The sequence below is a fragment of the Rhinopithecus bieti genome, unplaced genomic scaffold, assembly GCF_001698545.2.
Source record: "Rhinopithecus bieti isolate Rb0 unplaced genomic scaffold, ASM169854v2 scaffold_28547, whole genome shotgun sequence".
Classification (NCBI taxonomy): domain Eukaryota; kingdom Metazoa; phylum Chordata; class Mammalia; order Primates; family Cercopithecidae; genus Rhinopithecus; species Rhinopithecus bieti.
In genome coordinates, this window is record NW_016813480.1 from 2519831 (window position 1) to 2547105 (window position 27275).

At 48.0% G+C, this 27275-nt stretch overlaps 1 long non-coding RNA gene across 1 annotated transcript in view; it reads right to left on the bottom strand.

Annotated features, from left to right (window-relative positions):
- Window positions 1-27275, bottom strand: part of LOC108512910 (uncharacterized) — a 118820-nt gene that overhangs the window by 15813 nt on the left and 75732 nt on the right. The window contains exons 2-3 of the long non-coding RNA XR_001880741.1: window positions 24342-24531; window positions 14969-15360 (exon numbers count right to left, since the gene is read on the bottom strand). This is a non-coding gene — a long non-coding RNA (uncharacterized LOC108512910). The remainder of the gene's footprint in view (window positions 1-14968; window positions 15361-24341; window positions 24532-27275) is intronic.

The following is a 27275-nucleotide window of genomic DNA, read 5'->3' on the forward strand; positions in this document are numbered from 1 at the left end:
TTAGCATTTAGAAATACTTATTGAAATATTTATCAGTCATGAGCTATATGGGATATAATTAATAATAAAATAATAATGAAATATATTTTGAATAAAATGTATTTCAAAAGAATAGGGGTGGGGAAACAAACTTGGCCGTGAGCTGAGCGCTGGAGTTGGAGATGGGTACATGGAGGTCATTACGCTATGCTCTCTGTTAAGACTATTTAGCCTCTCAATAACTCCAGCAAGGCAGGCAGGAGTAATTGTTGGGGCCTATGCGGTTAGGAACAGGAACAGAATGGTCTGCACGCTTCTGTGCATTGGAGGCAGCAGGCTCTCTGGCCACCCAGCAAGTCCCTGGCCCTCACACAGATGAGTGTATGTTAAGCAAAGGAGAGGGCCAAGGGCTGTGAGGTGTGGCAGGGTGTGAAGAATGGGAAGACAGTTAGCATCTCCCCGTCAGGAGATAACAGATCTTCAAATAACTGGATAGTAATCTGAACTCAGTGGCTGAGAAGCCTTATTTAGATACCAAAGCAGATGACAGAGGAGGCAAAGTAGGTCAAACTTGCCTGGAGAATAAACAGATGCAAAAGGACAATTTTTGTTTTTATCTGCACTTTCTCTCTCTGCATCCCACCCATTCCCACCTACAACTCTCCCTTCCCCCTCTCTAAACCTTCCCTCTCCCCGTCCCATGCTCCCCTCCTCTCTCTCTCTCCCTGCTTCCCTGTGCCTCTCACTCCTGACTCCTGGTCTGTGCAAGGAGGGCTCAGGGCACATACCCACAACAGAGCAGCGTTCAAGCATCTTTTCCACAAACCTGAGGCCTGTGTAGCCTCTGCTGTGTGCCTCTGCCTGTTCCTCTCTGCATCTCTGTTTCTCCTTAGAATGTGTCACTGAGAACCCAAAGTGAAATCAGAACTCTTCTGCTCAGATGCGCCAGCATCTGTTTGTTAATGTATCTTAAGAGACCATAACTCTGAGCTCTATTTCCAAGCCACCCCACAGAAAGGGAACATCCCTTTTCTTTTATTTTCTATCCCTTTAAAAAAAGGGGGGGAGGGGAATGGGGCGTTGTTGCTGATGTTTCTGCAGCTGGAGCATTCACATTACACGTTTTCAAAAAATCAGACTCAGAAAAGTTGCTGCGTAGTGTCTCAAAGACTCGAGCACCAGACTGTGGGCTCTGGGCGCCCCAGCCTGCCCATCCCTCTGCAGCCTCCTACGGCCACACACAGCTGGGCCAGAGGGGAGCTGCCAGTCAGAGGCCACAGGAAGTGGACATTAGCACCTGGTGCAGTCCTCACCCCTCGCCTCCTCCCCAGCTCCTCAGCCCTTTGCACACTGGTGGTGCTGCCAGGTACCAATCGCACGAGACTTAGGGACTAAAATGAAGCAAGCAGATGGCCTGCCACAGAATTTCGGCTAAATTGAAAAAGCAGGCCAGGTGTGATGGCTTATGCCTGTAATCTCAGCACTTTGGAGACGCCAAGGCAGGAGGATCCTTTGAACCTTAGAGTTTGAGACCAACCTGGGCAACACAGTAAGGCCCTGTCTCTGCCAAAAATACAAATAAAATTAGCTGGGCTTGGTGCCATGAACCTGTAGTCCCAGCTACTCAGGAGGCTGAGATGGGACGATCGCTTGAACCCAGGATTTCGAGGCTGCAATCAGCTGTGATCACTTCACTGCACTCCAGCCTGGGTGACAGAGCAAGACCCTGTCTTAAAAATGAATAATTAAATAAATAAAAAGAAGTCTGTAGACTTCCAGCCGCCTCCTCCCTCCAGTCTCTCTTGTGCTAGCAGCCAACCTCCTGCTTCCAGCACCACAAGGTGTCACGAACCCACAACCAAAAGTCTTACAGCAAACCCAAGACTTACGTCCTTTAACAAATGGATCCCCATCTTGCCATTAGCAGTTCATCTCCTCCCCAGCAGTCCTCCTTACTGTCCAGCCTCCCGGTGTCCACACACTACACACCAGAGTACCACCTCCAGGATTCAGGGTTCTCAGAATGTCACCCCTCTGCACCCAGCCACACCCGCCTCTCCTGAGAGGTGCTCCCCTGGCTTTGCCAGCCCTCCAGACCTCTGGCCCTCCGAATCCCTGTTGTATTTCTAATGCTCATCACAGCATTCAGCACTCAATCAAAGCACTTCCCATGTGAATCACGGCAGATGTGTGCATATCCTGTGATGTACAGGGCAGGCTGAATCAACCGGCTCTGACTCAGAGTTCCCAGGGAGATGGAATGATGCAGGCATTTTGGGTGCAGGGAAGGGCACAACAGGGTAGAGACCGATAATAAACTTCAAATGTCTTTGAATACCATGTTTTGTTTTATTTTATTTTATTTTATTTTTGAGACAGAGTCTCACTCTGTCGCCAGGGTGGAGTGCAGTGGCATGATCTCGATTCGCTGCAAGCTCCGCCTTCCGGGTTCAAGCAATTCTCCTGCCTCAGCCTCCCGAGTAACTGGGACTACAGGCGAGTGCCACCACGCCCAGCTAATTTTTGCATTTTTAGTTGAGATGGGGTTTCACCATGTTGGCCCGGATGGCCTCAATCTCTTGACCCTTAACACACACATACATGTTGTGTTCTACTCCGTGATATGTTCACATCTGATGGATTTTAAAACTGAAGTTTATATGATGTGCCGTAATGAAGACAAAGTAACTGAGATTCGGCCCTCATCTGCCAGCACCCCACTAAGCACGTATGGTGAGGAGTAGGAGTGTTCTGGTTTAGGAAGCACAGGTGTGCAAAGAATGTGGAGCACACAGGTGGAGCTCAGGCTTGGCTCCAAGGCTCACTGGGTCCTGGGACAGGTTTCTCCAAGCCCTAGCTCCCCGAACTGTAAGAGGGACCGTGCCCATCTCCAGAACCCATGTCACCATTCAATGGATCGTGCCTGGCTTGCAATAGATGCTCACTAAATATTGGGTTTCCTTTCCCTCTTTCCATCTGGAGCCCATCTCTCAAGCACCATCAGGCTGGGACTCTGGGAGGAGGCTTAAGAAATCAGCATGCAGAAGTGGGGGGAGGTGGCCAACCTGACCAGATGCCTCTGATCCTGCATCTCCTTTGCCCTATCTAAAGTCCTCCCCAGCACTGCCTGGCCTGGACCCACTCCCCAGCGAATTCTGTAAGATGAGTGCCTCACTTCTCTGATAAGCGTTACTGCAAAACACTTTACAAAGAGATAGGCTGTTGCTGCCCAGCCAAGAGCAAATTCTGAGGTTACAACCACCTACATGCAGGGCCAAGAAAGGAACACAGACCTGCAAAGAGTGGCCCCTGAAATAATGTAGTGGCTGAAAACTAGGAACTTTACAAATGAGAAGCCACTCAGTTTCAATATACTTTTTATGCACTTCTAGCAGAGAATCAGCTATGCTGATTATAGCGTTTTTTACTTGCTTATTAGAATACAAGCTCCTTAGAGAACGGGTCTTTTTTTTTTTTTTTTTTTTTTTGAGACAGAGTCTCGCTCTGTTCCAGGTGGAGTGCAGGTGGCGCGATCTCGGTTTCACTGCAAGCTCCGCCTCCCGGGTTCACGCCATTCTCCTGCCTCAGCCCTCCCGGAGTCGCTGGACTAAGGCGCCCGCCACCTCGCCCGGCTAGTTTTTTGTATTTTTTAGTAGAGACGGGTTTCAACCATATTAGCCAGGATGGTCTCGATCTCCTAACCTCGTAATCCATCCACCTCGGCCTCCCAAAGTGCTGGGATTACAGGTATGAGCCACCACGCCCGGCCGGGGTCATTCCTTATTCATTTTTATACATTGTATCTCCACATCTGTGCAGTTTCAGGAGTAGACACCCAGGAGCTGTTTGTCAGGAGACCTTATACAGAGCAAATCCTTATTCCTGTTGAATCCACCACTAATCATTTCTAATCAATTTTGTTGATACTTAGTTGACATATCTTGAAAGTTCAGAAATTTATTTTCTACAAAAGACATCACTTTCTCCGGAAGAGTAACCTCACCAGAACCCCATTCTCCCAGCTCCTACTCCAAGTCAGGCAGGGCACTCCACCATCTTCCCCCAAAAGCCATCATGCCTTTGAAATTATCTGCTTCAGTGTTCATTTGCATTGTGCTTAATGATCGATCATTCCATTCATTTTTATACCTCCATTGTCTGTTCCAGTGCGTGAACCGGAAGTACCACTCCAACACTATTCCATGTATAGGGACAGTGAAACTGCATTCCTTTTGATGAAGGAATTTGAAATGTTTCATACACAGGAAGGGCTCATCTACAGGGTTTAGTATTTTTGTTATATTTCATTTTTCAGAATTTGTGGGGAGTGATGCTAAATTTTATTTCACAGGAAGAAAGGGAGGAGGGAAAAAGGAAGAAAGGGAGAGAAGAAGGGAGGAAGGGAGGAAGGGAGGAAGGGAGGAAGGGAGGAAGGGAGGAAGGGAGGGAGGGAGGGAGGGACTCATAACGCCGGAAAGTTTTATAGACATCATCTCATGTAATCCTCGTAACAAGATCCTGGGAGGTGGTACTTATTATCCCCATTTTGCAGATGAGAAAACTGAGGTATAGACATGTTAAATAACTTGTCCAATTACTAAGTTGCAGAGATGGGATTCAAAACTGACTCAGATTTGAAAGTTCATGCCTTTTCTCTGCACTGTTTTCTCCTCTCACCAAACAGATCCTTCAGGACGCAAGAGCACCATCTCCATGTACTCGCTTCTCTCAGGATCTTCCGAGCTGGCTGAGCTGACTCTCCTGATGCTGAAACGGAAAAGTTCCCCTGTTTCCCTGGCAGGGCGTGCGATGGAGGGTGCGGCTCGCCTTTTCAGTGCCCAGCTGCTCAAACCTCTAGAAGACGGGCAGGTTGTGAGGCTCCAACCCCACAGCAGTGGCTAGGGGTGAATGTTTACAGCTCCTGACGCCTCCGTGGGCATGTGTTGCACGGTGCTCTTGTAAAAGTTTAGCTGTCTGCAGGCAGCTTGTGTTAGCTCAGTTAGATGCCCTTCCATAGTTCTGTATTTCTGTATCCCGGGGTTTCCTGCCTTGGTGTACTGGAAGAATTGGATCACACGTGAGCTTGGAGAATGAGTGCAAGATTTTACTGAGTAAAAGTAGCTCTCGTCAAAGGGAGGAGCCAGAAGGGAGATGGTTTTCCTTGTGGAGTTGGGCCACTTGGCGGCCCAGGCTCTCCTCAGACTGCCGCGTCCAAACTCCCGTCCAAACTCCGCTCCTTCCGCCAGTCAAGGGCCTGCGGCCTGCCGACATGTGTCCGAGCGCTCTTCTGCCAGCATGCTCCCCTTGATGGCTCTCGATGTCCAGCCGCTTGTCTTCTTTCATCGACGTGTTTCTCTCCACGTCCAGCTGCCTTTGTGTCTGCCTGCTCGCATCGCGGGTTTTTAGAGGCCCAGGATGAGGGCGTGGCAGGTCGGCCAGGGTGGTCTTGGGAAATGTAACAAAAACGCCTGTCCTCACCCAGGTCCATGGGGTGGAGCCTTAGCCAGGGACCACGCCCTCCTCTACCCAGCACTTCCCTTCCCCGCTTCTGTATCGTTTAAAGGGACCACGCTCTTCCCTTCCCAGCACCCCCATATCAAGGGTTGGTCCTCCTCCAGCAGCTATGCATCTGAGAGGCGCCTGGTGCAGTGGCTCAGCACCACAGTTGAAGGACACACACTCCTGCCTTAGAGCAATGGGGAGACCCACAGGAACCGTTTCAGCAAAGGCAGCAAGATGCCAGCCATCAGAGATAAAGCCTGCTGCCACCTTTTGGACCTCACAGTGCACAGCGCACAGTCTCCAGACTTCTCCCCCAGGGAGCTGAGTTTTGGGAGAGTAGAGAATTTGCATCAGTCACTGAAAGAGACAGAGGGGCCAGTGCCTCTCACACCAGTAAATGGTATATATATTACCAAATGCTGGAGGGCGCAAAATGCTTCCTAACTGTGTGATTAGGAATGTGATTCCCACCAGCGCAACTGATCAGGCCACTTTGCTACTTAGAATCATATCTGGGTTTTGTTGTTGTTGTTGTTAACTAAGCAGGAATGCAGAGATTATAAATATGCTTATTTTACAAATAAGGAAATGGTCCTAGGGAGGTCACCAGAGTGGCCAGGCTTAGACTAGAATGTATTTGAAATCCATTTATAAGAAATGAAGTCATTTTAAAGATGAAACCGGCATCTCCGCTTATTTTCTGAACTGTTCCCTAATGAAGAAAACATATTGAGTATTACAGAACAAAGCTCATCTCTTTAACTGGCCAGGCTAATCCAAGAATTGAATACATGAATGTCAGAAGGGACATTTTCACGGGGACTTTTCTCTTTAAGAGGCCCCCACCTAGCTGCCCCACTTCCACAAATGTTGCAAGCTAAAGAGCCACACAAATGTCTTAAGGGGCAAGAGGGACCTGATCCATCTTGTGCCTCTGACTATTCTTTTTCCTTATAAGTATGGGTGTGACCTCAGTGTGAATTTTTGCAGAAAAGTCTGGCACCCTTTCCTGCTGAGCACAAACAACAAATTACGTGGGGAGGACATCAGCACGATATTCTTCCAAGGACCATGTTAGCTTTATGTGGTACTGCCATTCTCCAAAGGTATCACGTTGCCTGGACACATATATTCTTGGGGAGCATTAAAACATGAGTATTATTTTAAAAACATGAGTATATGCCAGCTGACACGTCCTGAGAATATTATTGCTAGTCATCCCCAAACTGCCCTACTTTCAGGACAGAGACTGTGTCGTGTACCTCTGTGGCCCCTGTCCTGGTTGTCTGCCCTGCCAGAGGTGCTCATTAAACTTACGGAAGGACTGACTGACTGTGTGATGTTTATGTATTCAGCATTGCTAAACAGAGCAGAGGACAGAAATGGTGGTAGGTGTGGGGGGCTCAGGGCTGGGGACATGTCAGATACAACCATATTACTCCCTAGAGCCCTAACCCCAACTTTCCTAGCCTGATAAGTGGGGACTAAGAGGCATGTCTGTGAGGAACAACTGTCCTCACACCCTCTTATTAGTGTAACTCCCTCAGGTCTGTTATGAAGGAATTGTAGAGAAGCAGAGAAGCTGACTGTAAGCTCTGCAGCCCCAGGCAATTCATCTCTCAATGGTGCAGACCCAGGCTGCTGCCCCGTGCCCCCAGGTTGGAATGTGGGATTGCCCCTCGACTGCCGGTGTGGGTGGGGAGGGCCGCCCCTCGTCGGGTTTGAGTCTGTGATGTTGGAGCCGCCCGGTACTAAGAGGAAGCCCAGGCCAGGCCAGGCCGCATCGGCCCCGTTCCCACATTGATCCTGGCCAAACGAATCCCCCAGCACCTGGGTCTCCCTTGCTGTAAACACTTTTATTTCCCTCCTCGGTTTATGGCCTCCCCTTCCAAAGGATCACAACTTGTTTAAACCGGCTCTAAACAAAGGGCTCTCGTGATGACAGACCTGCTGCTGGTTTTATGGTGAGCTTCCTTTGTCTAATTCTCTCCCACTCCCTTCCTTCCTCCCCAACCCCCACGGCCAGGTACCCCGGCCTTTCAAGAGAGGCCTTCTAGCCAGCTGCTGGGAAGGGAGGGTGAGGGTGCGCTTCCGACTCTCACATCTGGTTCCCCTCAGCTGGGGCTGGCTGCCCTGACAGGAGGGGGGATAGGACAGGTAGGAATCCCAGTGTGCCTGGGGTCAGGCTGCAGCACGTCTCCTGCCCCTAGAAACAAGAAGGGGGTCTGAGGGTGTCCTCAAGGGGTTCACCTGCCACCCTGCCTCATAGGGGCGCGGTCCAGCGGGATAAAGAAGTACACCACAGGGCCTGTTCTGTTCCTTCAGCCATCCTGGCAAAGCCCACACGCCACTCAGCACTCAGGGAACAGTGGAGGCAGGTAGGACTCCTCACCAAGCCAACTCTGCCCTGCCCAGTGTGGGGCTCTGCCCCATTGCAGGGACATCCAGACTCTGCCGCAGACACTGAGGACCCTCCCCAGGCACCTGGGCTGAGCAGACTACATCCAGCATCCTTCTCTCTTTTGCTGCCTGGCTGCTGCTTTTCTCAAGAGGGTGCTAACTCCCCTACTGCCCCTCCCCCACCCACCCCCGACGGGGCTTCCTCCAGGAGGCTAGATGGGCAGAAGTGCTCAGGGATCCTGGGGCACCTGAAAACAGGAAGGTTCTCTAAGTTTTGTTTGGGGCTCACTCAGCACTCAGGAGAGTGGGCCCTGGCTTTGGATAGTGGCACCACCTCTGCTAGACACTGGCCACTGCAGACACAGGTTTCCCTCCCAGGGGCTCCCTGAAGACCAGGACAGGACAAAGACCAGGACAGGATGAAGGAGGCAGAATGACTTGTGGGAGGCAGTATAGTGGGGTTACATTTACTTCCCCTTGTTTCAGCCGGGGGACGCCTCTTGGGAAAAAAGTATTTGTTTAGGGGACTGCAGTGAAAGCTTTGAAAGAAACCACTGGGACTGGCAGGCCGAGGCTGGCAGTGTGGAGAGAGGATGTGTCAGACCCTCGCATTTGCTAAATGGGCTGACTTCTGAGAAAGACGGTTGTGTCCCCTTTATGCCCTGGTCACATAAACACACAAATGGCCTTAGGTTGGCTCAGGACCTGCTCAAGGGAACAGAAGGGGGGCCATAGAGGCAGTGGGGGATCACGAGGGACTGTCTTTTTTTTTTTTTTTTTTTGTTGAGACGGAGTCTTGCTCTGTCGCCCAGGCTGGAGTGCAGTGGCCGGATCTCAGCTCACTGCAAGCTCCGCCTCCCGGGTTTACGCCATTCTCCTGCCTCAGCCTCCTGAGTAGCTGGAACTACAGGCGCCCGCCACCTCGCCCGGCTAGATTTTGTATTTTAGTAGAGACAGGGTTTCACCATGTTAGCCAGGATGGTCTCGAACTCCTGACCTCGTGATCCACCCGTCTCGGCCTCCCAAAGTGCTGGGATTACAGGCTTGAGCCACCGCGCCCGGCCACGAGGGACTGTCTTAATGCCCTTTCCCCACTGGCACGTCTGGTCCTCTCTCCAAGTGTGCCATTCTGTACAGAACAAGAGAGGAGGTGAATCCACACAGAGCTGGGCCTGACACACAGTGGACACATTTGAAAAATAAAGGTAATGTGATTGCTCTGCAGTTTCCAGTCTACAAAGAAAAAGATGCAGGAAGGCAAACACACAATCATCAGAAGGAATGTGGCGCCCCCTGGAGATGGGATGGCAACAACGGTGCAGGAAAAACCCACAGCCTCTTCTTCCTGGACCCAAGCCTGTGAGTTAGAAGCCAGCCTGACCCTTAACCAGCTGCAGCCTAACAGCCCCTACTCCAGCAACCTCGGCCAGTGCTGCTGGAGAGCAACCAGATTCCAGAGTCACTCCGACCTCCTAAAAATCCGCCATAGGCTGACTTTGCCCCAGTCCTTGCCTGTGTTCCTTCTCACTTTGTAATAAAAATCCAGCACTTCTATAGTGATTTTTTCCAGTTTAAAAATTGCTCAGTGAGCATTTTTTCTTTCTTATTTTTTCAGAAGAGAAATGTGGGACTTAGAAAAGTCAAATTACTTCTTTTCCAAACTGAACTACAGATTCAATATAATCCAAATAAAATGCCAGCATTTTTTTTTTTTTAGATATTGACAACCTGTTTCCAAAATGTATGTGGAAATACAAAAGCTCAAGAATAGGTAAGACATTCATCAGGAAGATCACAATTGAAGTTTTTATATTACTGGAAATAAAGACTTATTATAAACATACAGTAATTAAGACCAAGAGGTATTGATGCAAGGATAGAAAAATAACAGGCCAGGCACAGTGGCTCATGCCTGTAATCCCAGTACTTTGGGAGGTTGAGGCAGGAAGATAATTTGAGCCTAGGAATTCAAGATCAGCCTGGGCAACATGGCGAAACCCTGTCTCTACAAAAAAAAAAAAAAAAAAAAAAAATGCAGGCGTGGTGGCATGTGCCTGTAGTCCTAGCTACTTGGGAGGCTGAGATGGGAGAATCGCTTGAGCACAGGTTGAGGCTGCTGTGTGCCACCATCACACCGCTGCATTCCAGCCTCGGTGTGCAGCCAGATTCTGTCTCAAAAAAAAAAAAAAAAAAACCCAAAGAGTCCAGAAATAAATCCACACATACATCGACAAAACTGGATTTATGCCAAAACTTGAAGCTCAGAGGACAGAGGAAAAAATGGTCTTCATAATTGGTATTAGGGCAATTGGCTATCTGTATTTCTTTTTTAAAAATAAATTTTGACTCCATCTCATACCATATACAAAAAATCAGTTGCAGATGGATTGGTCATCTAAATGTGAAAGGTAAATGTATAAAGTTTCTAGAAGAAAATAGGAAAATATTTTTCTGGTCCTGAGGTAGAGAAAACTCTTCTTAGAAAACAGGACCCTGAAATCCCTAACCATAAAAAAAAAAATAGATAAAGTTGAACTATATTAACATTAAGAAATTTTGTTCATCAAAAACACAATTAAGAGAGTGAAAAGGCAGGCTAGGTGCAGAGGCTCACGCCTGTAATCCCAGCACTTTGGGAGGCCGAGGTGGGTGGATTGCCTGAGGTCAGGAGTTCGAGACCAGCCTGGCCAACATGGTGAAATCCCGTCTCTATTAAAAATACAAAAAAATTAGCTGAGCGTGGTAGCAGGCGCCTGTAATCCCAGCTACTCGGGAGGCTGAGGCGGAAGAATCGCTTGAACCCAGGAGGCGGAGGTTGCAGTGAGCCGAGATTGCATCACTGTACTCCAGCCTGGGCAACAAGAGCAAAACTCCATCTCAAAAAAAAAAAAAAAGAGTGAAAAGGCAAGCCACACAGTTCAACACTATATTTGTAATACATAAAAATGATAAAGGACTTATATTCGTAATATATAAAGAACAGCCACAGGTCAATAAGTAAAAAACACACACATTGCCCATAGTATTGGGTGGCATTGGAATGGGCACAGGCATTTTTGGAATCTTGCTAAGAGAAAGTTGAATAGGGATACACTTGATTTGGGTTAGTGAGACGTATCTGTGTGGTTTGCAGTCACTTCTGTGTACAGTTGTCGCCAGCTGTTCTGCTACAAGAATGGGTTTCAGAATGTGCTTGCTCCCCCTGCACACTGTTCCCAGCATCAAGGCACAAGGTACAACATTCTTCTAATCACAGGCATAAAATTTTTAGTGGAGAAGCCAGTCCTTAATGACATTGGGTCTAAACAGAAGGTTTCTCCCTCAGGGATATACTCAATAATGCAACGATTATAAATCGAATGCATCGTATTTTTATTGATTTAATCATTTTTTTTACTTTGAGACATGGTCTCACTCTGTTGCCCAGGCCGGAGTGCAGTGTCTTGATCACAGCTCATTGCAGCCTTGACCTCCTAGGCTCCAGTAATCCTCCTGTCTCAGCCTGCTGAGTAGCTGGGACTACAGGCACGGGCCACCATGCTCAGCTAATTTTTTATTTATTTATTTATTTATTTATTTATTTATTTATTTATTTATATTTTAGAAACAAGGTCTCACTATGTTGTCCAGGCTGGTTTTAAACTCCTGGGCACAAGAGATCCTCCCACCTAAGCCTCCCAAAGTGCTGGGATTACAGGTGTGAGTCATCGTGCCTGGACTATTTTTATTTTTTATGAGAATCAAGTGTTTATCAGGATTTCTGAGTTTGTAGGACGGAAGTCTATAGTAGTGCTATACATGGTAAATACGTCTGTGTGAAGTCACGTGTTTATAAATCCCAACCACTGTGCTAGAAGAAATACTGAACTGACATTCTATAGAAGATGATATTACAAAACCATTGACATACAAAGAGGAAACCAAAAAGGATGAAGTCACAAAATGAAGGAACTACTTCACCCATTAGAATGGTTATCTATTATCAAAAGACAGAAAATAACAAGTGTTGCTGAGGAGCTGTTAAAACTGGAACACTTGTGCATTACTGGTGTGAATGTAAAATGGTATAGCCACTGTGGAAAACGGTATGATGATTCTTCAAAAAATTAAACTTAAAATTACCACGTGATCCAGCAATTCCACTTTGAGGTATACACGCAAAAGAACTGAAAGCACAGACTCGAATAGATGTTTGTACACCATGTGTACAGCAGCATTATTCACAACAGTGAAAAGTTGAAAGCAACTTAAGTGTCCATCAGTGGATGAATGAATAAACAACATGTGGAATATCATACAATGGAATATTATTCAGCCTGAAAAGGGAAGGAAATTCCGATACGTGCTACAATATGAAGAACCTGTATGCTAAGTGACGCAAGCCAGTCAGAAAAGGACAAATAAGTGTATTATTCCACTCGCACGAGGTAGTAAGACTTTGGGGAGAAACACAGCAAAATCAGCACAGCCCACCAACTCCACTGCATTGAAACTGCTTCTGCATCTGTCAACCTGACTGCCCGGCACAGTGCGGCAAATCCCGGGCATTCAACAAATATTGTGGACCGCCACTATGCTGGAGCCACCGAAGAGAGATGATCAAAGCTGCATGAAGCTGCCAGGGCACTGAAGATCAACTGCTAATGAGTTTGGCTCATTTAATACTTAGAGTAGTTACATTCACAGGGATGGAAAGTAGAATGGTGGTTGCCAGGGACTGAAGAATGGGGAGTCGTTTCATGGCTACAAAGTTTCCATTCCACAGAGTGAACAGAGTCCTGGAAATGGATGGTGGTGATGGTTGCACAACAGTGGGAATCTACCTAATACTACAGAACTGGACACTAGGAAATGGTTTCAGTGTGTGGGTTTTTTGTTTGTTTGTTTTGTTTTTTGAGACAGAATCATGCTCTGTCGCCCAGACTGGAGTGCAGTGACTCGATCTCAGCTCACTGCAATCTCCCGGGTTCAAGCGATTCTCCTGGCTCAGCCTCCTGAGTAGCTGGGATTACAGGCACGTGCCACCACCCTCGGCTAATTTTTGTATTTTTAGTAGAGACAGGGTTTCACCATATTGGCCAGGCTGGTCTCGAACTTCTGACCTCGTGATCTACCCGCCTCGGCCTCCCAAAGTGCTGGGACTATAGGCGTGAGCCACCGCTCCCGGCCTTGAGCCACCGTGCCCAGCGTGTGACTTTTAAATTTTCCAAATTCATTAGCAGTGGATCCTCAGTGCAGTGCTTCTTGCAGCCTTGATCTTTGGTGGTTCTAGTGTAGTGGTGGTCCACAATATTTGTTGAACGCCTGGGATTTGCCACACTGTGGAAAGCAGTCGGGCCGACAGACGCAGAAGCAGTTCAAGGCAGTGGAGTTGGTTGGCTGCGCTGACTTTCATGTTTGTCCCCAAAGTCTGAATGGCTAGATCTTAGACCAGCTGGGAAACAAGAAGGGAAACGGGGAGAGTGGAGGGAATCTACTGTAGGATGGGTGAGTGGAGTGGGGGACTGTGGAGGATGTAAAGAGAATCCAAGCAGAAAAGAGCAAAGCCCCCTGGTGGGCAGAGGTGGTAGGGGTTGTGAGGGGCAGCCAGGGCCGTTGTCCAATTCTAAATACCCAGGAAACCAGCCAGGAGCTGACTTTGCAGGGCTGTGCATCTTAGAAAGTGCTTCAATTGCCACTATCCTCGCCTGGGCCAACTATGGCAATGTATGGACAGCAAAGCCCTTTCCCACATAGTATCTGATTTTATTTTATTTCTACTCACTTTTTTTGTACATACTACGTAGTTATCTTTTGAGGGTGCGGGTTTTGGTTTTTTTTTTTTCGTATTTGCAACTTTTTTGTTTTGTGGTTGGCACCAAAGTGTTATTATTGATCCCAAATTTTCTTCTGCTTCATGTTAGGTCAATGTTGAAACTAGAAACAAGACTGCTGAATATTGTTTTCTAATGTTTGTCTTCAGCAAATCTACGTCTTAAAAAAATAGAATAATGCAATACTTGGTTTTTAACAAAATGCTTTCCTATCAGTATCGAAACACATACACACATGCAATTAAAACTGTATATTCTGTTCATATCCAGCCTGACCAACATGGTGAAACTCCATCTCTCCTAAAAATAAAAATTAGCTGGGTGTGGTGGTATATGCCTATAATACCAGCTATTTGGGAGGCTGAGGCAGGAGAATCACTTGAACCCAGGAGGCAAAGGTTGCAGCGAGCCAAGATCACACCACTGCACTCCAGCTTGTGCAATAGAGTAAGACTCCGTCAAAAAACAAAACAAAACAAAACTGTATTCTAAGCTTATTTGGGGGAAAAAGACCAATTTTCAAACTAATTGAAGAAATTCAGGAGCATAACGGGTTGGTGGCAATATCATTTATATCAATATAGTCATTTATATCAATATACATGTATTATGTCAACATAGTGATTCTGACCCAAATTACTATATTCATTTTCACTTCAGCAACATAGAAATAGCCATTGATCATTTCAATCAGAAAAGATCCTGCTAAATGCATCCCCTGACTTTGTGAAGGTGTGGTGACACAGCCGTTTCATCCAGGTGTTCTGGTCCAGGCTGGAGGTAGGTGGAGTTAGATTTCTGGAGCCTCCTGGAGTCGCTCTGTGGCTACACAGTGACCCCTACTGCTCATTGTGGGAGTGAGGAAAGCCTAGAGCGAAATCAGGAAAAGAATGTGCTGATTCCTGAGCCTCAGAAAACTGAGAAGTAGGTGGGGCTATACCATTTTCTCTGCACTTTATGAGTATAATAATTCCTCAAAGGACTGGCTGCATCTACCAATACCTACTAAATGGAAACCATCAAATAAAATGGGAGGCTCACGGCAGATGCCAGCTCCACCGAGCGGGTCTGGGCCAGGGTGAGTCCAGGAGAACACCTGGTTGTCGCTGCAGAGGCTGGACACGTGTTTGCTTTGTGGGACAAGAGCTGATGGAATCAGGAAGAGCAGGGAGAAACTGACCCTCCCTTCACCTTTCCCAGGAAGTGACACTTCTTGGCACCAGAATGTCTGGGGCTGGGTTTGGGAACCGGGGTGTGACGTGTCTATCGCTTACCGGCAGATCTTCCACTCCTTTCCAGAAGAGTCACCGGAGATGTGGCGAAGTCTCCTTTTCTGGTCCCCGTTGCCAAGTCAGGACTTTGCTGGGCATTCCTAGAGTAGGTGTGGCAGCTCATAGGACATCTTTGGAGCCAGGGAAAGATGGCAGCTTGGTCCGACTAAGGAGGAATCCACAGATGCGGCTGGTCTGCACAGCAGGCAATGCAAACCCAGGCAGGAGCTCATCATCTTTGTAAGCCTTATTCAGTGAGCCCCATTTTATTTTGCTGCTGATTAAAGCTATGTGTTGTAGAAGCATTGCCTGATGTTCAGAGGGCAGGGCCGCCAGGAGCCTGGCATGAAGGACCCAAGGACAACCAGTTTAGCAGTCAAGTATCCACGTGGTACCTGCAAGATGGAACAAGAGAATGTATGAGGAGACCCTTGGAGCTGCACAGACATAGGAACAGTGGCATATACAGACACATACTGTCTTGCTGGGTCTGGAAATGGTTCCTGGGATGTGGTGGGGAAGGGTGGGGTAAATTCAACTGGGATAAATACAACAGAAGTGAGCGCAGAGCCAGAGGCCAGGGGCAGCCAGCTGCTATCACTCCTCAGCCTCTCTCTGTCAGAAACTGTCTTCCTATTTCAGCCAAAGTCTCTGCTACATCTGTGAAGTAGAGATACTGACAAGCATTTCCCCCTGCTGATGTTCTGCCTGGAAGGACCCTTACTCTGGAAATAACACACCACCACCAATGCCAGCAACCTCATCACTCAGTGCTTTTGGCCAGCAGAAAGACAAATACAGTTCTACCACTTAGAGAGAGTCTATTGTGCACCAAGTACTCTATACCTCTTAGCTTATTTAATTCTCCCAACAGAATTCTTATCCCTGTTTTACAGGTGAAGAAACCGAACTACAGAGAGGTTAAGCCACCTGGGGCAGGAACCAGGATGGAAATCCAGGCAGTCTTGTTGCTGAGACCATCTCCATAATCCTCTGCTGAACTTCTTCCTACCGAGAAAGACATGTTCTGGCAGAGCAAGGGCCAAGAGGCTGCTCCTTGGTGGGCATATTACTGTTCTTTCCACTCTCCATGACCTCTTTGTACATGTTTGCATGAGTGCTGTATTCCTTGCTATCATTTTTTGAAATGATGAAGCAAGGTAGCCGTCTGTTAAGGAAAAGCGGGAGAGTTTTCCATGTGCCTGCTGCTCCAGTCCCGAGTGAGGAGCGTTCCCAAGTGGCTTGTTCAAGGCGGTCTGTTTGCTGACAACATACAGTGCAAACAAGGGCTCTGGTGGGGACGTCAGAGGAGCAGCTGCTCGGTGTCTAGGAGAGCTTGAGTGTGGTTTGCAAAGCAAACTGACTCTAATTAGGACAAATACTGTGGTGGCCTGGGACCTCTGAAAGATAAAGCAGCAAGGAAGTGTTGACCAGGACGTTTCCAAGGGCCGAGGTGCAGAAATAGAGGAGCAGTCCAGGGATGTAAGGGTTGGTCTCTCACTGACCCTAAGTCTACCTGTGTCAAGGACTCTGTCTGTGGGGACCCAAGAGGAAGTCAACCTGCAGCCATTTGACACCTTTGGTATTTAAGGGGACAGCTTTGCAGAAGGAAAGGTGAAGGCTACTTGGGAGGAGGCGTCACTTGATCAAGGTGTTGTTTAAATGATTTTACCAGTTTAACAACCTTGCAGGTTAGCACAGGCCCACGTTGCACAGAAGCAAGCCGGCAAAAGGAAATAACATGAGCAAGTTTTCAGAGAGAGATGAAGGGAAAAAGTCTCAATGTCCTTTGCCCTACAGTGCTTCCTGGACTTTAACATGTGTGCCTATCATCTGGGATCAAGGCGAGGAGATTTAGGTTTGAGCCTGGACATTGCCAGCCCTTGACATTGCCAGCCCTTAGCTGTGCATCTTGGGCAAGTCACTCAGCTCTGTGGGACATCAGTTTCCTCATACAACTGGCAACTACCTCATAGGGTGGTGGTAGAGACTGAATGAAACGGTGTAAGCAGAAGAGCACAGGGGCTGGCACAGAGTGAACATTAGCAGCTAATTTTGTTTTCATCATTACTATTGACAAGCATTCATTGGACAAGTACTCACCTGTGCTGTGGTAGATGCTCCTGGTTCCCACCACCCCCATGAGAGTGTGTGAGTGCCGGCTGCAGACACAGTTGCCGCCTTGCCAGAGAGCTGCCCTCTGCAAATGGCATCGCACCACCTGGCTATGCCTGGAAGGGTGTACCCAGTGACTGACTAATACAGGTGCAAAAACCTGGCCCCCAACACACGGCGTGACAACTCTGTGGTGCATTCAGGTACCAGAACTCTTCATGGAAATCAGGTCAGGTTACACTCATCTGAAGCCACACTTTTTCTTAGCTTTTCCCTGAATAACTTTCTTCTCCTCCCTGCGGATTCCCCCTGAGTGCCCACCCTCCAGCCTGACCTGAAACAGCTGTCCGCCCTTGCCAGGCTCAGAGGTGAGCAGTGAAGAAGCAGTTGCCCCTGCCCAAAATGAGCTTATGCTCTGCTGGGGAAAACTGATCAGTAAAGGGACAATGTTTCATCATAAGGAATTCCATGGAGGTAACTCTGAGGTGGTACCAAACTCATAGGATGCTACTGTGGGAAGCAACAGCTAAATCAGGCCTTCCTGGGTGGGGAGGACTGGCCAGGCAAGCAGGGGTGGAGGGTATGGGCAGAGAGAGGGCCACCTGCAAGGCTCAGAGAGGGCAAGATGGGTTTTCAGACGTGAAGGGGCCCCTTAGAGGCCCCAGGACTAAGGAAAGAGTTTGCTGCCAGAACCTTTTCCTTCCATGGACCACAGAGGTGACCCCTGGGCAGAATCTCCATGGCAACAACCCACATTCCCTGAGGCTGACTTTTGGGTTGATGCTTCTGGGATAACATAGGGCAGCAACCTTCACATAGATTAATTCCTTCCCCACGGATGGTTTGGTCCAGTGGGAGCCTCAGTTGCAGGTGGACTCAGCCCTCCTTCCCACCCTCAGCAGAGGAACACAGCTACCATCACAGCGTGACAAATACTATACAATTCTGCTCATGGCAAATACTATGTGATTCCACTCATGGCAAATACTATACAAATCTGCTCGTGACAAATACTATGCGATTCCGCTCATGACAAATACTATACAAATCCATTCACGACAAACACTATGCAATTCCAGTCACGGCAAACACTAGGCGAATCCACTCATGACAAATATGATGTGATTCCACTCATGACAAATACTACGCAAATCTTCTCATGACAAATACTACACAATTCCACTCATGACAAATACTATGCAATTCCGCTCACGGCAAACACTATGTGATTCTGCTAACGGCAAACACTATGTCTATATGATTCCCTCATGCCAAACATTAGTAAATCCGCTCATGGACAAATACACAGTGCAATTCCGCCTCATGACAATACTATTTCAAATTGGCTCACAACAAACACTATGTGAATCGCTCATGACAAGACACTATTGCAATTATGCTTATGACAGACCCCACTACTGGATCTGCTCATGGAAAATATGATGCAAATCCACTCATAACAAACTCTATGCTATTCCGCTCACAACAAACACTATGGGGATCTGCTCATGTGAGGCATCTAGCAACACAGTCACAGACAGGAAGTGGGACGGTGGTGACCAGGGGCAGAGGGGCGAGGGTTGTTGTTTAATGGGTGCAGAGTTTCAGTTTGGGAAGACATAAAAAATTCTGGAGGTGGATGGTGGTGACAGTTGCACAACAATGCCAATGTCCTTAATGCCACTTTAAAATCGTTAAGATGGTGTAAAATATACATAGCATATGTATTACCTTTATGTTATGTATATTTTACCACAATTAAAAAAAAAAAAAAGACTGTGTCTATTGCGGTGCTGACACTTGCCTGGCAATGTGACCCTGGCTGTATCTGTGATGATTCTTCTGCTCCAGGAAGCTCTTTGTGACATCTCTGTCCACCTCATCGTTTTTTGGTTCTTTTTTGGTTTGGTTTTTTGGGGGGTTGTTTTGTTTTGTTTTGTTTTGTTACAATAGAACAGAACTGAAAGTCATAAGAAAAACACTAACAGCGATTCCTTGTCCTCGTTTGGGTTCACAGAACAGTGGTGTCATTTCGGGAGCTTCCTATGTTACAGCCAGAACAGAAATGACAACTGCGGCATCCACATGTGTCTTCTCCGCCTCGCCCCGATGTGAGTTCTGCTGTGGACCAGTCACTTCTTACTGGCCTCGGTTTCACAGGAGTTACTTAGGGGGATGTTCCGGAAGGAGGAAAGTGGGGAAGGGATGGATGGCTCTGAGACCTTCCAGCACCTTAGAACCCCTCCTTGTTCAGATAAAGAGAAGTTTGCAAGAGCCAGGGAGGTGAAGTCCAAAGTCACTCTCTTTGCTTTCATAAGTAAGTGGTGACCCAGGTCTCCTGGTTCCTAACACAAGACTACTCCCACTGAGTTACCCTAAAACTTGACAGTCCAGACGCCGTTTGATGACTTTAGTTGTCTAATTAACTCCCACCTGGAATAACTGAACTTTTGTGTTTCTCTTATTTGTTTCTTTGATACCTAGTGTTTGCCCAGCTAAAGTAAACTTTTCAAAGATATGGAGCGGGGTGAGACGACTTGCTTTTTATACCCTGATAAGTGTAAGAGGGTGCCTAGGTCTCCACAAAGTCCATTTGACTAACAAATTGAGAGTTCATGAATCTACATTAGACTCCCAAACTGCCTCCCTCATGTCAGGCCCAAAGGTAAAAAGAAACAAAAACGTATTGAGCACTGCCAAGTGCCGGCCCTGTGACAGTTTTTATTAAGCCCTCACAGAATCCCAAAGGTGGCATTGTCTGCCTTGTTTCAGATGAGGCAGCTGTGGCTTAGGGCTTAAGGAACCGGTCCAAACCCACCCCATGGCCGCTGCTGGGTGAGTGGCACAGCTAAGAGTTAGGCAGCACAATGCCTGGCATTCAGCAGGCCCCCAACGAAGGTTTGTTGACTGAATAAATGAACTCATATCTATCTGTCAATAGCACCCCTACTCTCGCCCCTTCCCCATTGTCATTATTTGGATAGTGGACCCTAGACAGTGTCCTCAGGCTCAACCACTAGGGTGACAACATAGTCAAATAGGAGACAAAAACATCTGAAAGAGGATAAAACAAGTAAGATTATTCTTGCTTTATAATCAGTTTTATTAATCATTGAAACACATGGAGGTGACGTGAAGGGTTGGAGAGGATATTGCACAATTAGAGAGCTAATTTGTGTTGGAACAAAACATTTTATGCATGTATGTATGTATGTATGTATGTATGTATGTATTACAGACAGAGTCTCACTATGTTGCCCAGGCTGGTCTCAAATTCTTGGGCTCAAGCAATCCTGCCGTGTTGGCCTCCCAAAGTGTTGGGATTACAGGTGTGAGCCAGCATGCCCAGCTGGGAACATCACATTTTAAAACAATGAAGAGAGAGGGAAATTGATGTCTGCATGTCACCAGGTTGTCATTGTTTCTGTCACTATGAGTAAGGAGCAAAACCTTTTTTTCTTTTTTTTGAAATGGAGTCTCACACTGTCACCAGGCTGGCATGTAGTGGCACAATCTTGGCTCACTGCAACTTCCGCCTCCTGGGTTCAAGCAATTCTCCTGCCTCAGCCTCCCTAGTAGCTGGGAGTATAGGTGTGCGCCACCACGCCCAGCCAATTTTTTGTATCTTTAGTAGAGACAGGGTTTCACTGTGTTGGCCAGGATGGTCTCCACCTTTGACCTCGTGATCTGCCTGCCTCAGCCTCCCAAAGTGCTGGGATTATAGGCGTGAGCCACCATACCCGGCCCTAAAACTTTCTTTTTTTTTTAAGTTGGCAGGGCAGCAAGCACAGGATATAGATTGGTAAGACAAGATCCCTCTGAAATAGCTCTCATGGTTCTCCCTGTCTTTCCCACAAACAGAACCGAAGCTAAAGCAGAAAGAAGTTTAATGGAGATACCTGGAAGCCTCTCCGTAAAGACTCTGGGGCAGGAATGGGGTCTGTTTGCAGGGCTCGGGGAGGACCCACGGCTGCTGTGGAGGTTTACGCCGCACCTGAGAAGTGATCAGTCAGGAAGAGGTACCTGGAGTATCTGAGCCCAACCAGATATTCCTTTCCCTGCTGCCTTCCCCGGGATCCAGCCATTGATATTCCTGGCCTCAGGAAATCTTGAAAAAGTTATTTCAGCAGAATGAAGCAATCAATGTACTATTCCGGCAGAACATAGTCAGGGCCAGGTTACATGGGGGTTTGGCAATGATCAACAACCCCGGTGTCTTACTCTAAATTTGTTTCAAAAGTGGCAGCAGGGGAGGAGGTGGAGAAATCAATACTTGAAGTTTGTCTTGATTGGATGGGGTGTGTGCTTTCTTTTCCCCCCTAGTTGTTGTTGAAGCTGTTTACTGAAAGGCTGTGCAAATATGATTAGTCAGCTCCAGGGCCATTAATAACCCGCTGGACAGAGCTGGCTCCATTCCAATTGATTTTTGAATTTCTGAAACTGTCCATTTTTTTTGGAGCAGAGATGAAAGCCCCAGAGGGGTTGGTATGAAAGCATGAGATTTTTGCCTGTACTGGGGCTGATCCCACAAACGCAGGAGATGAAACGTTCTTCCAGTGCCATTTGCTTTCCATCTGAATGAGACGGGGTCCTGCAGCAGCTCTGAAGAGGCAGAGACCATCACAGACGAATATTGCAGCAGGTCAAGGGGACACTGCTATTGTCTGCACACTGACAAAGACCCAGAGTAAAACGTGGCCCGAGGTTTGCCAGAATGTGCTTAAGAAGCAAACCTCACATACCTGAAACTCTCTGTGCTCTCTTGTCCTTCCAAAAGCTCTCAGCTCGAGTATCCTGAGAAATGTCACATAGGTAAGCTGTACGAGCACCCATGAGAGGTGGCTGATGGTAAAAACCACTGGGGCCAGAAAACATGAATTTATATCCCAGCACTCCAGGCCATAACTTTGAGCAAATTAATCTCTTTGATATTCTGTTACAGCAATTGTGAATTGATGATGTCATTATAACCCATATCTTATTTCTGAAAAAAGTACTTTTTCTGGATCTCATTCACTTAAGAACTCAAATTCGAAACATGGAGACCATCAGAGCCAAGGTCCCTGTTAAAAGAAATGTATGTTTTATACATTAAAGTTTGAAAGAAATACACATATTCATTGATTTTAGAGTCATTTGTGCTATTCTACTTAGCATTTTATTTTAAAAAGCAAACTTTGCTTTTCATGTGTCTCTCAAGCTACCTAAGACAAGAGGAGAAAAATGTCTTTTAAATGAAGAGAAGAAAACTGAGCATAGCTTGCAGAAATCTACCCATACTATTCATGTTGACTATTTCTGCTTTGTGCTGTGAATAGCTGCACCCTGGGATAGCAATCACTCTCTAGCTCTTTACAAAAGCAGATTCACTGTAAGAACCAAGACTAGAATTGTTGCACAGAGGCAGCAACAATTCCTACCAGCAACTTTAATAATTCTACACTTGTTGATTCATTCAAAACACAATTGAAAGGGGAAGGAAGGGTCGGGCGCAGTGGCTCATGCCTGTCATCCCAGCACTTTGGAAGGCTGAGGTGGCTGGATCACCTCAGGAGGCCAGGAGTTTGAGACCAGCCTGGCCAACATGGTGAAACCTCATCTCTACTAAAAATACAAAAAAATTAGCCGGACGTGGTGGCGCATGCCTGTATTCCCAGCTACTCAGGAGGCGAAGGCAGAAGAGAATCACTTGAACCGGGGAGGTGGAGGGTGCAGTGAGCCAAGACTGTGCCACTACACTCCAGCCTGGGCAACAAGAGTGAAACTCCACCTCAAAAAAAAAAGGGGGGCCAGGGGGAAGGAGAAAAGCCAAGACCTAAAGACTACAGGGGCTCAGAGGAAACTCCGTGTGAAGGTTTTAGCCATCTGCTCAAGCTGAAGCCCCCAAGTTTGTTTCAACTGAGCCCAACCTATTGTGGGTTGCCCTAAACAGTGCTGTAAATTACCCCAAAGAATTTGGCTTCAATATACATGTAACTTTACCTTGCCAAAAATTACAAAGAAGATAGTTCCTGGGGAACATTTTTCAGCTACATCCACAATAAAATAAAGAAAAGCCAGGGGTGGTGGTGCACGCCTGTGGTCCCAGCTACTTAGGAGGATGAGTGGGGAGGGCTTGAGCCCAGGAAGTAGAGGCTGCAGTGAGCTATGGTTGCGCCCTACACTCCAGGTTGGGCAACAGGGCAAGATCCTGTCTCTTGAAAAAAGAAGGTAAGGCCAGATGTGGTGGCTCACACCTGTAATCCCAGCACTTTGGGAAGCTGAGGCAGGTGGATCACCTGGGATCAGGAGTTCAAGACCAGCCTGACCAACATGGTGAAACCCTGTCTCTACTAAATACAAAAAAATAAGCTGGGCGTGGTCACGGGCTCCTGTAATCCCAGCTACTTGGGAGGTTGAGGCAGGAGAATCGCCAGTTGAACCCGGCAGGCAGAGGTTGCAGTGAGCCAAGATTGCACTATTGCACCTCAGCCTGGGCAACAAAGCGAGACTCCGTGTCAAATAAATAAATTAATTAAAATAAAAATAAACAAAATAGGCCAGGCACAGTGGCTCATGCCTGTAATCCCAGCACTTTGGGAGGCTGAGGCAGGCAGATCACCTGAGGTCAGGAGTTCGAGACCAGCCTGGCCAACATGATGAAACCCCATCTCGACTAAAAATACAAAAATTAGCCAGGTGTGCTGGCGTGCGCCTGTAATCCCAGCTACTCGGGAGGCTGAGGCAGGAGAATTGCTTAAACGCGGGAGGTAGAGGTTGGAGTGAGCCAAGATCGTGCCACTACACTCCAGCCTGTGCAACAAGAGCTAGAATCCATCTCAAAATAAACAAATAAATAAATAAAATAAAGATTGGGGGAAATTTGAAAAATTAACAAACTCCAGGAGGAAGACAGAAAGCCACTCAACTACCGGATGATTTTGCCTCATTTTCTCTCTTCAAGGAGAGAATAAATTCAAACAGGCAAGGACGGAAGGAACACAGCAGGGCGGGGCAGGAGAGAGTGTGCATCCCCTCCCCCGCCGCTCATGCCAGGTGTGTCCCATCACACCCAGTCAGGGCCAGGGCCGTCAGGATCCCGGAAGTGAGGGGGCATGGGGGACGCGCTGGGACCTGGAAGAGGTCGTTGCTGGCGTTTCCTGCACTCCCTGCACTGTCATTTAGGATCTCTGCCACTTAACCTGTGTCAAAGCTTAGGAGGGATGACAAGCAAACAGGGGGACCACAGTGGTCATCAGGAGACCAGGCCGGGCAAACTCACCTCAGTCCTTTTCTGAAGAGGAAGTCAGCAGGACATGTGGATAAAATAAATCCAAGAATCATAGAAAATGGCACCTTAGACTCATGCACGGGTGGGAACCCAGGGTTCACTGAGATGAGGCAAAGTGCTCTGGTCACAGCTGGTGAGTGGCAGAACTTGAACTTGAACTTCAGCTCCTTCCTGCTTTAGTCTAGGAGAAAGAAGAGAGTTGTCATTTGATGTGTGCTTTCCATGCTGGGCACTTTGTCTGTTTTCTCAACCAATCCCAACAGCAGAGGCACCACTGTCCCCATATTCCAGATGAGAGAATTGAGACTCAACGAGGATAGAAAATGTGCCCCATGTCCACCGATGGAAAGTAAGGAGATGCGTGACAAATGCCATCTCTTCCTACCGTATCATGCCCTCCCATTTGTAAAACCTAAGCATGTTCAATGTCTTTTAGGATTTCTTTGTGAGAAAGATGGAGAAAGGTGAACTTGATGGTGCTATATAAAAGGACACACTGTCCGCAAGTCAGGAATACAGATGTTCTCTCTACCAACTGCTGTCTTGTGGGAGATGCCTGTGTTCATTCTCCTTGGTATGAGCCTCAAGCACCCTGCAAACCATCCATAAGGTGGATTTGTGAATGGAAGTGGGTAGGGCTGACATGGGTAGGAGGAGAGAGAGAAAGCTGAGTGGAGAATGAGGAATATATCTGCTAGGACATCCAGCAACAGCATTCATCCACAAAACAAGTCAGTGACTTCACTGACCCTTTCTGCAAGACAACCAGATCCTATCAGGGTCTCTGTCCCTCAGAGGCCACTTTAAAGTAGACTGAGTCAGAAAAGTGAACTTTCCTACAGGCTCAAAGCCACCCTACTTTACCAGGAGGCCTAGGAATTCTGCCCCACTGCCCCGCTCTTTTTTTTTTTTTTTTTTTTGAGACTGAGTTTCACTCTTGTCGCCCAGGCTGGAGTGCAATGACGCAATCTTGGCTCACTGCAACCTCTTCCTCCTGGGTTCAAGCGAGCCTCCCGAGTAGCTGGGATTACACATGCATGCATGCCACCACGCCCAGCTAATTTTTGTATTTTTAGTAGAGATAGGGTTTCACCATGTTGGCCAGGCTGGTCTCCAACTCCTGAACTCAGGTGATCCACCCACCTTGGCCTCCCAAAGTGCTGAGATTATAGGCATGAGCCACCGTGCCCGGCCCCCGACTCTTAAATGTAGAGAATTCTATGATCCTGAGCAGATGTGGTAGTGCATTAAACTGTCACTGCCCTGTGTTTAAGAGTTGTGGACTATCACAGTATATAATAAAAACTTTTTTGGTTTGGTTTTGTTTTAAAGTTAACCCCAGAAACACTGAAAGCTAGAAACACAGGCTTATGAAAGCAGCTGAATCCAGCAAAGGTCATCAGGCCTTTGGGAAATGCTTGTTCCTGCATCCATCTAGTTCCTCCAGGCCCGTTCCCCACACATCACAGACAGCAGGGCCTGGCCGGACCACTCCTGGGAGCCTAGCCTGGCCACCTAGCATGGCCTTATGCCTGCAGCGAGGACATCTAGGGAAGACCACACTGCAGGCCACTGACTCTGACCAGGAGAATGTCCTTAAACCACACCTGCACCCCGCTAGGTACCCTCTATTGTGGGAATGGAGATCTGACCTGGGGTTGGGGGTTGGGGGGAACAGATGTGCACCCCCTCTGTCCACCTTCCCCTGATCCCTGTTGGTTGGCACAGGACGGCATAGTTCACCTTGCAGGTGGACGTGTTCACTGCTCCTAGCTGAGGAGGGAAGCCAGGACACACAGGGGGAGCGATGGGGGATTTATGAGCTGGTTTAAGACCGGGTTCTTGGGAACAGGCTAGCGGGGCAGGCCTGCCCTCCCTCCCTCTGCTGGCCTGAAGAAGAGGTTCCATCAAGCTGCACCCACCCTTGATCTCCCTGGGACGTCTGATCAGTGAGTGACCCGTGCGCACTTTAAATTATCCCACGCAGGACACAATCGTCAGCCACGGGGGCCCTGAGCAAAAGCCCTGCTCTTGGCAACCAGCCTTCCTACAAGGCCAACGAACTGCACCGCCCAAGGGACATCTAGGTGAGGCAGCGATTCTTCAAGGAAGATGTCACATGGGGCCGGAGGCAAGGCCCCCTTGCCTCTGCAGAGGGGCGTCCAAGTCCCCAAACAGCAGCGGCTACCGGGAGGGAGGGGACAGTCTAACCTAAGAGGTCCAGGACAGACCTCTGTGCAAGCAGCGACGGACCCGTGAGCGCCGCTCTGGGCGCGGGAGCGAGGCCAGGCCGTGCCACGGCTCAGGGCGGACCCGGGGAGCTCTGGACTCAGAGCGTCAACGAAAAAGGGGTCACAAACCACACGCACGTCCCCCAAAAGAAAACAAAACCAGCTAACGAGGCTCACTAAAAGGTGAAGCCCCAGAACCAGGAAGTAGCTGATTTCCTTCGGGTCGTTGAGTGGCAGGATGTGAAGGACCCCAGAGAGCGCATTGGCTCCAGTTTTGTTTGGGGACCAGCTTGGCGGCCACTCCCAGGCGCTCCTGCGGCCAGCGCGTCATGCCTTGGGGGCTGGCGCCATCTGCTGGTTGTTCCTAACCCACTGCCCTCCTTACGCCTCACTTCGTTTCCTGAGACCGGTATGCAACAACAGGGAGGTTTGTATCCGCGGCTCACTTACCTGCCTTTGGGCTCTTTTAGTCTCCAAAGCAGCAAAGATTTCCTAAGAAGTGCCCATACCGAAACGCCCTTCCTCTAGGATCGCTTGAGCCCAGGAGATTGAGATTGCAGGAAGCCATGATCAGGCCACTGCACTCCAGCCTGGGTAACATAGCAAGACCCCTTCTCTAGACACACACACACACACACAGGCCGAGCGAGGTGGCTCACACCTGTAATCCCAGTACTTTGAGAGGCTGAAGAGG